We start from the raw sequence: 12,669 nt of genomic DNA, 5'->3' as shown, positions 1-12,669 counted from the left end.
AGTTTCCTGTACAGCAGGCAGCACCTTTGGGGCTCTCTCACTGTGCTCCCACCTCACTGACCAGTAGTTACACCCCAAAATTCTGTTGTCATAAAGTGGCAAATGCTAAGACTGCCTTAACAGGACAGCTTTTGGGCAGTGTTACAAATGAAAGCTACCATATTGGGACACAGATCTTTTGCTGTTGTCGATTTAAAATGTGAGGAAAATATATACATCAATTAAAAAAAATAAAGAGGAGGTACTTGAAACTCAAAAATTCAGATTCTTATTTCCATTTGTCTATGTACCTTGAGAAGTGAGGAGGAAACCAGTTCTTTAGACTGTCCCTGAGTTTAAGGGAAATGTCAATATTTAGACAGAACGTCTTGTAATCGAATCCCAGTGTGCTTGCTCCCAAGCCTGTTTGATATAGATCTTTCATGTTCCAACACCTGAAAATAGAAACAACTTAAAATGTCACATCCTTTCACTGTTCACTGCTAAGAGAATAGAGATCAGTCAAAGACATCTAGCAGCATTGTACAAATCAACACTTAGCCAATAGCAAGGACATCTGTAAGGAAGAAAAGAATCGCACATCTGCCTTCAGCCTGAAAGATCACGCACAGAAATGCACACTTGCAAATCTGTGGAAAAACCGAACCTACAGATATCCATCCACCATGAGGGTTGTGAAATATTTTCATTTGCTCCATCTCCTTTCTGATGTTTATTTTAGAATGAAGGGCCTGATAGGCTGGCTCTAACTAAACAACTCTCAGGCTGGCTGGCTGGCTTGAGGAAGAAGGAGCTGAGTCATCATTCCCGGCTTCACCACATCTCTGGGTCTGCTGTGCACGTGCAGGTCTTCACAGGTAATTCCTACTGAAACTTTGCTGAATTAGATGCCTTAATACTTCGAAGCTGTGGGACAGGTTCAGCTTTGAAAAGGTCCTTAGTTTTGACAAGTTGAAAAAATTACCGGGTGACGAAACTTCCTGAACCATTTTCTGAAAAGCCTTCTGAAGACAAATGCTGGAGCTCCACTCAGAAGCACTGGAGCACAAGATTAGTTTCCTCCTTCTCCTAGAGTTATCAGAGACATGTGGAACATTTTTTCCACAGGTCCCTCTTGCTACACTGGGAAAAACTGTCAATCTTTCAGGCAATAACACTCATCACTTTTCCCTTTGTTACCTATAAAAGAGCTGCTGTGCATTAATTTTAAAAAGTATATGCAATTTATCCACCTAAGACACTCTAGTTTTTCACAACTAAACAGGGCAGTCTACTTCATCTTGATTCAATTGATTTTTTCACCTACTGGGAGAACAAGTAATAAATAGCAACCTTATTTAAAGATCACTGCAGTGGGTTGTTCAATAGTTTTGGTGCCATAGCAGTCTTTGTTTGATGGCTACGTGGTTTCCCACTAGGTCTGAAAACATTAAAGATCTGAGGAAAGCCATTTTCTGTCTTAATAGGAGAATCAATTGGCCTGAACACAAAGGTTCAGGCTGATATGATTAAATGATATGTGCTAAGGAGATGAACTTCTTGCTGTATATTTCAGCGTCTAAAGAATCAAATGATGACCAGCACTGATCTTCATACCAGATCAGCTGAGAGCATAAAGTTGGACAAGGTGAATTCTTCCTTTGTTGTATTTTTTTTTTTTTTTTATGTGCAGAAGAATAATACTACAAGTTAGTTTATTTGATTTATTGCCTTTTGAGAGAAAAAAAGTGAAACTTTAAGTAGTCTTAGGGGATTAGAACTCAGCCAGCAAAGGACAATTTATTTGTTTTATACTACTACAAAGTCCATTGGAAGATGGGACAGGATCTAAATTTCATTGACCTTGATTTTCATAGACATCTGATCAAGAAAGGCTGCACATAGTGCAAGATACAATTTATTTTATTGACCTCAGAAATGAAATCTCCAAAGTCTGCCTCCTTTTGATAAAATAAATTCTTTGTGCCATACATATTTGTCCCTTTTGGCCCTTCCCTTTTCCAGTACTCGTTAAAATTTGGTTTTCTTACATGTATTATGAAATTTAGATGCATTTAACTGCTCTTTTTACCAATAAATCCAAAATTAACATTTTGGTTTCAACATTAAATACTTAGAATTTCTACAGACAAAGATGAAGGATGTGTTAGTTATGTATTTATTTTGTATCTTGTTTCTCATCTGTGCAGATATAGAATAACAATTTTACAACATTGTTCTACACCATCATTAACTGTAGTCAATGTCAGAATGTTCCTCCACTAACAGGCATGAATCTCTTTAAAGAGGTAAGATTAATAATAAAAATTTAGCCCCTGTTTACTGAAATGTTGCAAAGTTATTTCCATTAAAGGTAAAAAATGTGGATTGACCCACACTTTGTTCTCTGCAGTGACCATGTGTTTTTGATAATTTGCACTGCTTCAGAGAAACTGGAATTTGTTTTCCAGGAATCCTGCTCTTTCATCTTTGAAGACGGTGACAGCACTGCCATTGACTTTATTGAAATTAGAATGTAAACCTGATGTCTCCATGTAATCTATTTTAAACACAGATATATTTTTGTTTGTCTTCTATTTCACTTGCTTTGTAATGATTGTTTTCTTAATTCTGACTAGTCTTTCAGTAAATTTTGTCAATCTTCCAGCTACTTTTCACTGACTCTTTTTTTTTTCTTTTTTCTATTTCTTCCTGTGGAAGGAACTTTTCAGTTATATTCTATTGAAAAATGTCATATGTGACATAATATTAGTCATAAAAGTAAAGATTCAGCTAATGTTATCCATATTTGGGGTGAGATATGCTGCAACATAATTAGAAAATGGAGTAGATTGAACCATTCTGAACTGTTCTCACATAAACCTTAAGTAGTGGTTGCTGTACAGATTGTGTGCAACATCCTTGTCTCTGGAGGAAATTAATTCAATGTATAGATTTGTCCTCCCAAATGTAGAATATTGAAACATTAACCTCTTATCTACCCTCTCCCTAGAAAAGAAATAGCTAGATTCTCCTAATTTCTCTTAGTTTTACATGTGAAAGTCATTTCTTCATCAATAAAATGAAAATGGTCGTGATTTCATCGTTAATCATATATCAATGTAAAAACACAGAATCACTGAGACAAAATAACAAGGCTCCTAGGTGTAAAAAATTCCAGGGTCCTCTGCCTGAATAATTGTAGTCTGTTTTGGGAATTCTTGAGAGAAATAATCTCACAGATCTGAGTTCCTCATGGATTCAGTAATGTCTGCTGATTTCCATGGAACCTCTCAACCTCTGCTGTGTGTACCATTGCAACTGTCCACAAAAGTGTGCAGAGAACTTCTCAGAATGTTCAGGTTAAAGCCAGTCCACCTCCCCAGAGCATTATGAAAATTTTTCTGTCCTGAGGGGAAGTAACATTATATTTGAGAAGTGTCAGACTACAAAAACTCTGAGAATTAGGAACTTGCATTTAGATCTGTGGCAGAAAAAGCAAGCTAGAACACTTGGTACATATTTTAAGCACTGAAATGATTATGTAGTTTGACTTAGTGAAACTGAAGGCCCAGCATCTCAGGGAAGGATTTGCTCACTGTGTAGCAGCATGTTTTTAGGTACAGTGTGACATTAGAAAATCCATCTAAAAACCATCAAAATGTAGTACTAAAGAGGACCAATTTTTCTCTCGTAACTCAAAAGGCAGACAAAACAACACAGAAAATAGTAAATAACATGCTTATTAATCCCAAATTAAGCTGCAGTTGATTATTTTCTTCATATTTGCTGGGCTTTATGTCTTCGTTTCTATGGCAAACTGTCAGTGTAAATGGAAGAAAATTACTAAGCAATGCCTTGCATGATGATTATCGCTCATACATTACTCCCCCACAACATGCATATAACTCACTAACTGTTTGGTGTGCACTGAGGAGAAAAAGAGCACAATGATCCTACTCTTCATCATAGACCACGCTGCCAGGAATGGAAATCAGGCTCACTGACCTATAATTCCCAAGATGTCCTCTACATCCCTTTCTATAGATGAGAGTTAAATTTGCCATCCAGCTCCAGTTCAGAGGCTGCTTGTTATAGTAAGTTGCATCACAAACTGAACAGTAGAAAGGACTGAAAAGTTCTGACAAGTCACCTACATCAGATGAGACTGAAATAAATAGACAAATGTTCAGCAAACAGAAGGTCCATTGGCAGCCCAAAGAGAAAGTCTGAAAAGGTTTTCCTTAAGATTTATTTCCAGAAATGATCAATCCTCATGTTATTGCTTCAGAAACAAAAACTTCGTAAGAAACCACCAGTTCAAGAAGTCAGCTGGGTAATAATAACACTATTTGGAGGAGCATAAATTACTGTTGAGGGTTTGTGCATATGTTTTTGTGAAAACACTCCTGAAGATTATTTTCTTGCCAATAGTCTGAATTATTTGCTATTATTTGAGTTGGTGAAAGAAGTATTGGAACTAATGCTTGACTAATTAGGTAACCACTGACTACAATAATGAAATAAAATTCTCTATTTGACCACAGCTTTCTGTATCATCTTTTTCTGAGCTGGGAAAATAATACTTTAATGTGCCCATGGACATGTATTTAGTTGTTACACTGGTATCTCTGTGTCTCTGATCACTTTTCAGGCTAATTGCAACAACCTCATATCCTTATTAAAACCATATAGGAGGTCATATGTGTGAGTTTTCATGGAAAATATATATTAAATTAATTCACACTTGTATTCAGGCAAAAGAACAAACTCCTGCTTATCAGGTAATGCCTGCTTTGTCTTTAGCAGCTGCATCCAGAGAAGATGCTGACTCCTGGTGTGATCTCTGACTGGGCATCTGTATTCACGTGTGATTTCCATAGCAGGTCTGTCTGTACCCACACTGTAGGGCAGTGATTGAGTGGATCTCTTTGGTTCGAAATCCCACTGCCCTGGGGACAGGTGAGGACTGTCTTGTCATGAGGTGTGTTTCATTGCATAAAAATCAGGCAAGGACAACATACTGTGCCATTAGTGCTCATTTCTGCATGAGATTGAGACATATGACACAGGACATGAAGGAGACCTCTGCCCTTTTGGAGTGACAGCAGGAGACCACAGTATCTAAAATGGAAGCAGAAAGTTATATTTAGGCAACTGAATTTTGCCTCCATGATGACAGCAGATGGAATGCCTGGTGTTGTTGGGTCACAGTGTGATTGCCTGTCTGCACTATATGACCATTAGAGCACACACAAAAGTGCTATCACGGGTTCAGCTTTCCTTCCTTCCTCCCTGTCCCAGCTCTCCCTCTGCCATCACCCTCTGGATGTACTGCAGATAAGTATGCATGGCCTTGAACATGAGTTCAGAACCCATGGACAGTTCACACAACAGCTGGATCACAGACCAGCAGCCAGAACATAGGATCTCTGTGACTAGTCAAATAAATTTAAGGCACAGACTGTAATATCAACAACTTTCAGAGACACGCTCTGGCAGCCTAAGAGATAAAAGGTTGTAGATAAACCATTCCTAATCCCCTGAATCAATACCCTAAAAGAAGATTCAATTGTTTCTTTAAAGGATGTCAAAGACTGTTTATAGACAATGAGATTAACTTGATTAAACATCAATTTCTCCAGTGAATACAAATGATTAGCATTCACTAATCATAGTTTACTATATTTGATAAGCTCTCAAAAGAAAATGGGTGTTCTTGGGATTCAGTCATTTGAAATAAGTTGCTGTCAGTCTTAGAAATAATGGCAAGACAAAGGAAATAATTAATTCTCTGATATCTGTGCATGCCTTTGCAACAGGGAATAAAACCAGCTGTAGTAGCAGCAATAATAACAGCAATATTAATAATGACAAAACCAGGAATAGGATGCTTGGAGATTATAGGACAGAGTTTTTGGACTACTATAGTGCTTTTAAAATGGAAAGGAATCCTTCTAATATACACCTGTCACATGTGATAGAGGTTATCAGTGACTGCTAGTGATTTGTAGTTGAATGACAAAGTCTTCAGCATTTATAACACTATTCAGCCTGGTAGATCTGGAGGTAGCTTAGAACGTACCTACTACCCAGATTTCCACAATTGTTGTGCAGTCATCATGACCCACAGAAAGCTTCAGTTCTGCTGATTCACCATTTATCAGTTGAGATCCACTTGACTAGAAATCTTGCAACCAATTCTAAAAAGACAAGCTAGTTTTTCCACATGCTGAAGAAAGATGTTTTCTAATTCACATTTAAATCAACATTCCTGTCTTTGTAAATAAGTGGGAGACAGCTGAATATATTTAACATCAAGTCACAAAGCAGCCCAAAATAGTAGCTGTGTTTCAACCACTATAGAACAAAATGAGGAGAAAAGGTATTCCTAAACAGTGCTAGCAGCTGACAAGACAATATAATGCTGTGATAAGAACATTACTTATTATTGTTCTTGCCTTGAAATAACATTTGCATGAAGACAATTTATGTTTTATTCTAATAACATGCTAAGGGTAAGCAAGATAAAATATATTTTGGGATGACTTGTCTGATTCTGAAGAAATTACTCCCAAGTGTTATTTGAGATTTTGTCTCAGATTCTTCCATGCTATTTCCTGCTGCTCTTATCTCCTCTACATGTTGCTGTCAGAAGCTCTGTAATACATTCAAAATGTATATTAAAAAAAATAAAAATCCTGCGGATCCTGAAGATCATTTCTTCTCTCTGTTACGTTCCTTTTCAACTAAACGCTGAAGAACGCTATCTCTCCCACCCTGAGACTATCTAACCTCCAGAAAGATGGAAGTTAAACCTGATCAGTCTAAAACCACTGCTTTTTAGTTCATTTCCCTCTCATTCAGTAATCATCAGTAGTAAACACCAGAAGTCTGTTAATGACCTATAATTTGCTTTAGAAACTTAAAATACAAGCCATTTTATTTCCCCCTGGGTATACATAAATGAGACAAAGTAAAGAGCACACACGGAATAGTCATTAGATTTATTCATCAGTAGCTAGGAAATTCCTTATTTGACTCAGAAATTCAAAGGATTCAAAGTAGCTAAGATGAGAACAGTGAAAAGTGCAGGGAAATGTGGTGGTTCAAAGGTAGGAAGCAGGTTGTTTTCATTCTGCTCCTGGCTTTCCTGGTGACTGGAACAAGCCACTGAATGTTTCTGCTCCTCACATGAGAAATGTTTTACCAGATCAAGAAAAGGATGTACATCAAAAGAGGAGAACAATTGTTGCACATAAATAGTGGGAATGTTTGTTAAGAGGGATGATTAAGAGGAAGAATACTAAAGGAAAGAATTAAATTAAAATGTAAGAAAAATAATTAAAATGTGTAATCTATTGTGATGTATGTAGCGGCCTCACAAGATAAGTGCTAAAAGCCCTCTTCTTAGCAAAATAATATTATAAATAGAAGTGCAGTAAATAACCAAGCATTTCTAAATGCACTTGCAAACAAATATTCAGTAAAAACAATGCAGTATAGATTAAGAACAACTCTTTAGCAGTCAGCAGTTATGTAAGTGTAAAATCAGCACAAGTGAGGTCAGACAGGGTCTAGGAATGTTAATGTATTTGAACTGGAATGCTAATGCATCTGAACAGGAATGCAAGGTACAACATTACAATGCAGTGTCTGGAATTAATATTCAGTACTCTTCCTCTCTAATAGACTTTGGTACAGTGAAAAATACAAGAAGCACAAAAGAAGAATCTCATTCATCTGCCAAAACCACAATCAACAAAGCAAACTGAACTGATAAACAGCTGTTTTTCATTCTGATATAATGGGAACAGAAAGAAAAATATGGAAATTGGAAGACTGCAAATAAGGTTGTTTCTCTTCCCATTCGGCTCTCAAACATCCCAAGTAACAAAAAGCATGTGAGTTTTGGGTGACCTTCTTTGGTGTTGACTTATTTTTACTCTTTCAAAGCTCTCAAGTACTCAGTTTTATCTCACAAGCGAATGCTGACAAGTGTCATGTATGTCACAAGAAATCAGTCTTTTAAAAAACTGAGAACAACCATTTTGTGTCATTTCAAAGAATGACCTCTGATGAAGCCATGCAGCCAGAAGAAAAACAAATAAAAGACCTTCCACCCTAAAATACAGCAAACAAGCAGCAGAGTGCTGAAAGAAAAGTAATTCAAGAGAAGCACACAATAAGAATGAGAAAGAAAGTGTGTTAGTCTGACTGACTTAGGATGGGGATGATTCAGTGCTGAGGGCCAGGCTATTGTAAACTGAAGTCCGATCTCAGTAGACTTGGCTGGTTGGCTTGTTTGATTATTCGGGGGGCTGCAAGCCTTTTGGGGGCAATCCTATGAATTATAATAATTTATACTCATTTCACAACGTCTTAGCTTTTGGAATTTCACAGTTCTGTGCAAAGATACCATTCTGAAGAGTCGTGTATTGTGTTGCTATCTTAGCAAACATTAGGACTACAAAAAGCCTGAGAGGTAAAACATAAAACCAAGAAAGAAGTGAGTTGCTTTACCATTGCTTTAAAAAATGTTGCCGAATTGATTGTGAGAAGTTGCCGAGTCCTTTTTTTACCTAGATCCATTTATCATAAAGCAGCAAGAAGTGCAAGATTAAAGAAAAGCAAACACTGAAGGATCAAAGTGTCCTCAACCCTACCACACATTCAAACTGACCTTTGACCTTGCCTTTTGCCAACATGAGATAAACCATTCCTCTAAATGGGGGACCTCAGAGGGCTTGAAAGTAAATCAGGTTCCTGCCTCAAGGCATTTAAATTAAGTAGCTCTTGTAGCTGGGGAAACGTAAGTCAATCGCCTGTTTGACTGGGCTGAGGAGGAAGGACTGACTTTTCTGGGACAGCTCCAGGTGGGCAGGTGCCTTCAGAGGCCAGCAAAGACCCTTCCAGAACAGAGAGGAAGATGTAAAACACACTTCCCCAAGCCATCATCATCTTCTTAAAATATCTGCTCCTTAATGAATCCCAGCTGAAGGGCTATTTAGCAGATGAAGACTGTTTCTTTTGGGCTGAAGGAGCATGACCTCTCCTGTTGCAAAGGACATTTATCTCCTTCTATAGCTGGCCAACTGTGAGGCACATGGTTGCTCTGCCCACACACTGCTGTGTGCGTCCCTGGCTGGGAGCAACAACAGCCATGCTCACACACCGTTATCCAGAGATAGTACCAGCGAGGCTGGTCTCCGTCTTGAAAAAGGGGCTCAAAAAGGGGAGGCCAAACACTGCAGATCTCTACCTTGATTAATCCTGCTGCTGGGCTGTAGGGTGGCATTTCCCAGCCTCTACTGGTGTTAGAGGTTGTCTGGGGTACCAAATCTGTACTTTTCTAAAGAATTAATTCTTCCTGTAACTAAAAGCCCCACTTTTGTGGTGTGTTTTGGTTTTTGTTTTGTTTTGTCAAGCACTGTACCCTCACACGCTGGTCTCAGGAGAAGGCAATTGTAGTTACACCCCTGACACTGGAAAGGAGTTTTCAGAGCAGCTAATGAATCAGTTTATTCCTCAGTGGCTATTAATTATGTCCATATTTAGGCAATAAACTAGGTTATCTTCTAAAGTTTCAGAACTACAGACAATAAAAGCAGCATAATAGTGGTACATTATCATCTTAAAAAGACAAAATGAGGCATACAGATAGCAGTGGGGAGACTTGTAACCTCCTTCATTTAAGAAATCCAGGGCTTTGTAGAAGGGCAATAGAAATAGTGAGGTAAAGAAGCAATACAAACCTGTGCAAAAATGGTTATCAGGCTTTAGAATTTTCTGAATATGGTGCTTCGGAGCAGACAGGACTAAGAAAATATCAGGGGAAGTGGGTAGATGATGGAGAGAACTTAACATCAAAACTAGGAAATTATCTTTTTTTTTTAGGATTTGAAAAGCCACATTAGAGCATTTTTTTCTGGTTCTGCATCCCACATAAATGTTCTGCTGGAGAGGAACAGGTGCATAGATCCTCTGACAGGTGGAGAGAGTTAATTGACCCTGATCTCACAGGCTTTACAGTGGGTCTGTACCTTGGGAAAACAGAAGCAAAAGTTCATTTTCTGTCTAAAAGAAGGACATTAACAGTCTTACGCCGTTTAATATGATTTGCTCCTTTGATCTGTGTATGGCTTTGTCTACATTGTGCTAATTTACTTAAGTGTTTGCAAGGAGGGGCCAAGGGGAAAAAGCTTTCATTAGAGCTACAGAACTGCTGAGTTGTTTGACAGTAATTCTATTTGGAATTAATTTATTTAAGTACAGACAAGGTGGGGTTGAGGAGTGATTTTTTTTTTTATTTTTTCTTGATATAGATGGGTTAGTCAAATTAAATTGTGTGCATTGATTGCTGGCTTTGCTTAAAGTTTGTCTCCGAACAAAGTTCACCCAGTACAATGCTGCACAGGTTACTCCTTGGGTTTCCTTGCTGTGTCTGGCACACGCATTCCTGCTCGACCAAAACCAAGCAAATACACATGTGTACATATAAGTACACATACAAAAAAAGCCACAGTGAAAGCTTTATCTGCACATTTCTCTCAGAGTGTCCCGGGACTCCCAAGGGGATTATTTTGTAGAGACAGTATTTTGTTCCCTGGGACTATTTTCTAGCTTCCTTGCAGAGGCTGCAGGGACAACAGTTGTGATGCTGGTTACTAAGATGCAATTATACAGTACACGGAGATCGTGCCGAAACGACCAAAGGCTTTTTGCTTGAACAGCAGTCTCTTGGGAACAGATTTCAGTCAGTTTTAACCTAAGCTGTGTTTAAATCATAGACATAGAGACAAAAGGCTTCATACCTTGTTACTGATTCTTCAAGCCATTTGTTCCTCCATTTTGTTGAATAAAGTAGAACTGACTGGATATGGGTTGTGGTGTTGATGTTGTTGAGTTTTTTTGCTTGTTTTGTTTGTTTGTGGTTTCGTTTAGTTTTTTGTGGGGTTTTGCTTGGTTGGATGGTTTGGTTTGGTTTGGTTTTCTTCTCTTTGAAGGAGAAAGTAAAGAGGAAGAAATGTTAAAATCTTTATTTCAATAACCTCTCCATGAAGAAGGGTTGTGAAGTGCATCTGCATCTTTCCACACACAGTTCCTTGTATCAAGGAATTCCGTGTGGTCATTTCTGCCTGATGTTACTCTACTGAGTAAATGAAACAGAAATGAGAGACCATAAACGTGAAATCTGAAAGAAAATATATAATTGTATAAAATATAGGTTTATATGATAACATGGTGAATATCCTACTAAATGCTAGCAATTCTAATCAAATAGTAGCTGAAAAATGCAAAAGAATTCATAGCAATAAATTTGACTAACTTAATTTTTTCTACCAGGAAGTAATATGAATTATATGATTTTTTTTTCAAAGTATATTCTTCTTTAAATGATAGCCTCTCTTGATCATGAAGTATTAAGGTGTGTTAGTAATTAAATTTTGAAGTATTGATTCATTACAGTTGGATAAATAAGCATTATGAATTATTTTTCTCTGCTCCCAAACCAAATTGTTTTATCGTTTCATTAGTACACAGGTAAATTGAAATGAATGTTCCCACACAGTAACTTGAAATAGTGGAAATTCTGAAAATATTTCAAATTATACATTTTAAAAAGATTTATAAATAGCTTATTTTGTGAAACTTAAAAATATAATGATCTCAATAAAGGATACAGCTTGTGTTAAGGAACTGCTAAATTAAATAAATTGAAACACTAACTGAACAGGTAACAAATTCTTTTAAACCATTTGGCCAGCTGCAGACAAGAAACATAATTTCTTCCAGGTTATTTAGAGAATATCAGTTTGTACTTTATACATATGCCTTGTTTTCCTGGATTCCAAGATTACAAGGACCCTGATTTCCTTCAGGAATAGTACTCATTAATCTTGTATGACACTAGCTCTGTCTTAAAGACTTTGAAGTACATTTTCCACATCTGGCTGTATGGAAGGTCAGGATGTTCCAAGCTTTATTTAACTACAACCAGATTCTGACCAGTGTTTTCCAAACCATTTAATTTTTATGTTGTCTGTCATTTTGCATCACTCCCAAGACAATATTAACACTAAAATTGCTATGCTACTGGCGATTTGAATTACATATTAAATTAAAATGCAACAAAATCATTCATTTCCTTATTGTTCCTCACAATAGCCTCAGACTACTTTTATAATTCAGTCAATATTGATATGTGTATTAAGTGGAAATTTCTTCAAATTTTAACACACAGAGATCGACTGCTTTATCAAATTTATATTATTAATGGCAATCTTTTCCTCAAATAGATTTTAATTAGATTAAAGATAAAATATATCACTTATGGACAAATCTGCAGTAATTTAAGATAGTTATAAATTTTACAGCAGACGTTGAAGATAAGGTACAGAAGTGCTGGATCTGTATTAGCTCTTGCCAATGAATGTGCAATTCAGCCCTCAGTCCTCAGGCATGACATTTAAATGGGGAATGTCTCTCTAACTGAAACCATGATGCTATTTGAGTCAGTGGAAAAATTTCCAACATTTCATCTGCAATGTTTTTTCACCTCTGTTCTTATATAATAATCTATAACAAGCAGGTTTTATATTTGGCTAAGTTAAAATTCATATATGAGGTACTAATGAATGCTAAGTGCCAGATTGTGGAAAGTGGCTTGCCTTGCTCCTTTGGTTCACA

The 12,669-nt window shown here is 37.1% G+C and overlaps 1 long non-coding RNA gene across 2 annotated transcripts in view; it reads left to right on the top strand.

Moving 5' to 3' along the window:
- The window catches only part of LOC309449994, a 78,069-nt gene extending 75,517 nt beyond the window's left edge, over positions 1-2,552 (top strand). Inside the window, exons 3-4 of one of the 2 annotated variants that reach the window (XR_014186032.1) lie at positions 2,190-2,288; positions 2,451-2,552. This is a non-coding gene — a long non-coding RNA (uncharacterized lncRNA). Of the gene's footprint in view, positions 1-2,189; positions 2,289-2,392 lie in introns of both variants that reach the window. The other variant, XR_014186033.1, reaches the window with a different exon arrangement.
- The last annotated feature ends 10,117 nt before the right edge of the window (positions 2,553-12,669 follow it).

This window comes from Streptopelia decaocto (assembly GCF_964273445.1).
Source record: "Streptopelia decaocto genome assembly, chromosome: 1".
Lineage (NCBI taxonomy): Eukaryota > Metazoa > Chordata > Aves > Columbiformes > Columbidae > Streptopelia > Streptopelia decaocto.
The sequence above is the reverse complement of the archived record's forward strand: the minus strand, read 5'-3'. Positions and strand labels throughout refer to the sequence as shown.